The following is a 4,541-nucleotide window of genomic DNA, read 5'->3' as shown; positions in this document are numbered from 1 at the left end:
GCCAATTAGCATGCATTTATAAGTAGTGTCCAATAACCTTGATGATAAGTGAAAGTACATCAGTAATGAGACATCCCCGGAAAATCAATGGGGATCTCAGCAAGTATTTAACTTAAAAGTAGGTGGAGGAGACTCATTACTGACCTGGCTTGTTGCCTTGTTCTGTTTGAAATCTTGATTAAAGAAATAACAAACATGGAATGCTAATTAAACGGTTTGACCAATTTCAGTAAATAAGCAGGTCTAATTTAGGGAATGAAGAGAGGAGATAAAACACTAGCGCTATTCATTTTCCTACATCAGTTCTCTGGTTCCTGCTATAAAATGTCACGTCCCCAAAGGCCTCCAGATAAGCAGGGTAGCTGATTCCAGGGTAAAGAGAGAGGAAAACTTGTAAACTTGGTGAAGCTTGCTACAAGTGATTGCTTGCAGACCTCCCTGAGATCACAACCCATGACTGCAGCCTGTCCTCCTCGCTGACCTTCACCTAGTAGGCCTTGTTTTAAGTCATGAAGAACGTGTTTAACTATAAATAGTCTTGCCTGGCTTGCACAAGCAAAGCTGTTTCTTTAGTTCAGTGCGCACACAGCTTGGAGGCCAGTGTCCTGAGTGTACCAGTTGAATCTCCACATAAAATGAATGTAGGCAATACTCTGGTATATAATATTGTCTATTAGACAGTGCATAAAGCCTGCACTGTGTGTACATATCGTAGCCACACAGAAAACATTACCAAATGAGCCTGCTTTTAGCCCACTGCCTCATACAGTGGTAATTAAGGAGAACTGCTTTTTGATTTGCAACTATTTGCTGTTCTGCAGGAAAAACAGAGCTTAGACCATCTTGTTCCATTTGTTGTTGCCATGCTTAATCTCCTGATTCATGAGGAATTATTACACCCAGCACCTATGGGGAATTTAATTGTTTGGCTCCTACTCCTCTGGCAAGTGTAATTATGGAGGAGGTGGATCTATAGATTAGCATTTTTTAAAAGCTTCGTCCAAGAAAAAATAAATAAAAGGAGGTGGAATTTTCTGTAAAACCCTGTATTGAATAACACCCAGGATTGGAACAATTCCAGAACTGAGCTTGAGGAAACGTCAATGCCTAAATGGAAGGTCAAACCAGGGCCACACAGCCCAGAAGTGTGATCGCATCTCCATTAGCTTGGAGATCAGCGCACTCCATCTATCCCTTGGACATTTGTAGATAATTAGGATACATTCTGTATGTGTGGAATGCTTTTGAATGAACTGGGATAGGAATGCTTTAGGTCTGTTTCCATTGCTCTTTAATGATAAAGTCCTAGTTTTCTGCAATTATAGATGAGTAAGAGAGCTGTATTCCCCCAATAATTTGAAAGGCAGGAAAGATGTGACATCTCATATTGTGTCAATAAGCATGGAAAACTTTGGGTGCTGCTAAGTGTTAGTGTGCAGACACGAATGGGGGCTGTGGCAGACGCTGTGAGGGTCCCACCCGTATTCTTAGGAGCCTCGCATTTCAGCAGCAGACTTCTAGCTGCCAGTATCAGCCCCTCTGCTGTATACCTGAGGACTTCCTGGAGCTGTAAAAAGCCATGCTGCTTATGGTGGTAGGCCAAGGACCAGGAGTTGGTGAATAACTACCCCAGCTCCCTCGCCCCTCAGATAGGATAATTTGCAACATGTACTTATACCCTTTTCCAGAGTTTTACCACAGGATTAAGCTCCAGTTACCACAGTGGTAGCTGGCTTAACACCACATCCTTTATTGGCTGCCTTTCCTCCCTTGAATCACTTCCTACTCCTCTACCTCTGGACTCCTCATGTCAGCATCTGCTTCAGGTATTCTCTGCCTCTGGACTCCTCATGTCAGCATCTACTTCTGGAGAATCCAAATAAAGACAAAGCCCCTGCCTTCAAAGAGCACACAGTCTGATGGAGAAATGAGATTAGAAGAAAACAGGATGGGAATAGAGAGGAGAAGAGAAGAGAGAAGGGGAGGGAAGGGGAGGATAAATGTAAGTATGTGAGTCAGAGATACCTATTAGCTAAAAAATGGGGTGTTTTGTTTCTTTGTTTATGATATCTTGTTCCTAGACAAGCCATATAATTTATTCATGCCATAAATTTCTAAGAGTTTTGGAGGTTAGAAGTCCAAGATCAGGTTGCTGTCAAGGCTGGTTTCTGGTGAAGCTTCTCTTCTAGGCTTGTAGATGGCCACCTGCTCTCTGTGTCCTCACATGGCCTGTTCTCTGTGAACATGGAGAGAAAGAGCTCTGGTGCCTCTTCCTCTTCCTGCAAGGACACCAGTCCTATAGGATTAGGACCCCATTCTTAATACTTCATTTAACCTGTATTATCTTCAGATAGGCCTATCTCCAAATAAAGCCATATTAAGGTTTAGGGCATCAATACATGGATTTGGTGGAATACACAATTCAGTCCATAACACAAGGTAAAAGGGTGGATAGTAACCATGAAATTGAGCTTATACTTTTCAAACCAGTGAGGAATATAGTCCTAAATTTTATTAGGTATTGCCATGGAACAAGTATGGCAGTGTAGTAGTTGACTACTATCATCATCGTGGATTTTAATATAAAATTTATGATGAAGACTCCAAAATAATGTAGACTATATTGTACCCATATAGACTAAAAATGCTTTCTCCCCACTTATCTCTATGATTTGTCTTTACCATGATGCAGCTATGGTCTATAAAAAATAAAGTTATGTTATACAAAGTTTTCAGTTGACATCAAAAGAAGACAATTTTAAGTCTTTAAAGACGTGTTCTTAAACAGAAGGAATAAGTGAAACCATGGTGTGGAAACCCCAGGCCAACCCACAGGAGAGCAAGGGGATTTCAGAGCTGCCATACCATGTCCTGATGGGGTTCAGGGAACGCTGATCTTTCAGAAGAGGAAAAATTCCCATTTTAGCTGCTGAGCTGTTTCCAAAGGCTGCTTGCTCTCTCTAGAACATGCTTGACTCTCCTTCAAACACTGTTCAACTTGACTAAAACAGACCACACATACAAAAAATAAAATAAATAAAATTAAAAAGACAGTCATCTTCAGTATAATTATATAGTACAAATAATAGATTTTTTTGTTAACTACCAGCTCTTTTTGCAAAGCCTATCAAATATCAGAGTAGGTATAATTTATAATTGCATCTATGAACCCGTGTAACATTTAGGCAATGAATTCCAAAGGTCAAGGTACAGAATACATATCCAATATATTTCTCTGGTGAGCCTAAGAAGTGTAATATGATGTAAAAGGAATCTGAGAACAGAACATGTTTCTCTGTAAGAGATATTAACTACTTTAGCTATTATCAAATGCCAAAATATTGTTTATTTTGAAAGAGTCTTGTATTGATTGCTTATTTACAATTTTACTTATTGAGATTACAAAAGGATTTGATTCAACATGTTTGTTTACTTTCAGTCACTAATAGTTGGTTCAAAAATCCCAACTATGTTTTTACTATGATACTAAGATCAAACCTCAGTTGATCCTAATCAAACACAGATTGCTTGGTCATATCAAGAAATGTTCTCTTTAATGTTGGAGGGCCTCAGGGATCAAACCTTAGCCCTCTATTTGCAATTTGTCATCCAGTCTCTTGGCTTGAAATCCCATCTGTAGTCCAATGAATCTCAAATTTATGTCTTTAACAGCCCTCACTACTGAACTTAGGACTCGTATACCCAATTGCCAGTTGGAATCTTCACTTGGAAGTCTAACAGCCATCTCAAGATCAACAACTTCAAAACTGAGCTCCTGATTTTAGCCCACCAAACCTGAACAGCTCCAAAAGTTACCTCCTGATTTTAGCCCACCACCCAAGTTGATAACTTCATCTTTCCAGTGGTCCAAACCAAAAATCCATAAGTCATACTTCTTTTTTTGCTCACCACATTCAGTCTTCTAGAAAACCATATTGGTTCTACCTTCAAAAGATATCCAGAACCCAATTTTTTCTTACCTTCTCCACTATTACCACCATGGTCAAAACCACTAAAATCTCTCTCCTGGATTATTTCAATAGCTTTTCCATTGGTTTTCCTGTTTCTACTTTTGAACCACTTCCCTAAGTCTATTTTTACCACCACAGCCAAAGGGGTCCTTTCAAATATGGCAGATCATGTCAATCACCTGCTCATCTCACTCTGAATAAAATACAAACGCTAACATAGGGTGCAAGGTCCTAAGTGACAAGGCTTCTAACCTCCTCTCTGACTAACTCCATTCGGATCAAATTGGCCTCTTTGCTCTTCTTCAAACATCCCTAGCAAACTCCCTTCTTAGGGCTTTGGCACTGTTGTGTCTTCTGCCAAAAATGCTCTTGCCCCAGACCCCTACATGGCTGACTCTCTCATCTTCTTCAAGCCTTCACTCAAATATCACCTTTCAGTGAGGCCTAACCTAATCAACCTGTTTAAGATCACAACTCGCAACACCTCTCCTTATAACCCTGATACCCAAACTCAGCTTTGTTTTCTCTTTTATCACATCCTAAATACCATATAATATCATATACTTTAAT

The sequence above is a fragment of the Miniopterus schreibersii genome (genome assembly GCF_964146895.1).
Source record: "Miniopterus schreibersii genome assembly, chromosome: 1".
In the NCBI taxonomy this organism is placed as follows: domain Eukaryota; kingdom Metazoa; phylum Chordata; class Mammalia; order Chiroptera; family Miniopteridae; genus Miniopterus; species Miniopterus schreibersii.
The sequence above is the reverse complement of the archived record's forward strand: the minus strand, read 5'-3'. Positions refer to the sequence as shown.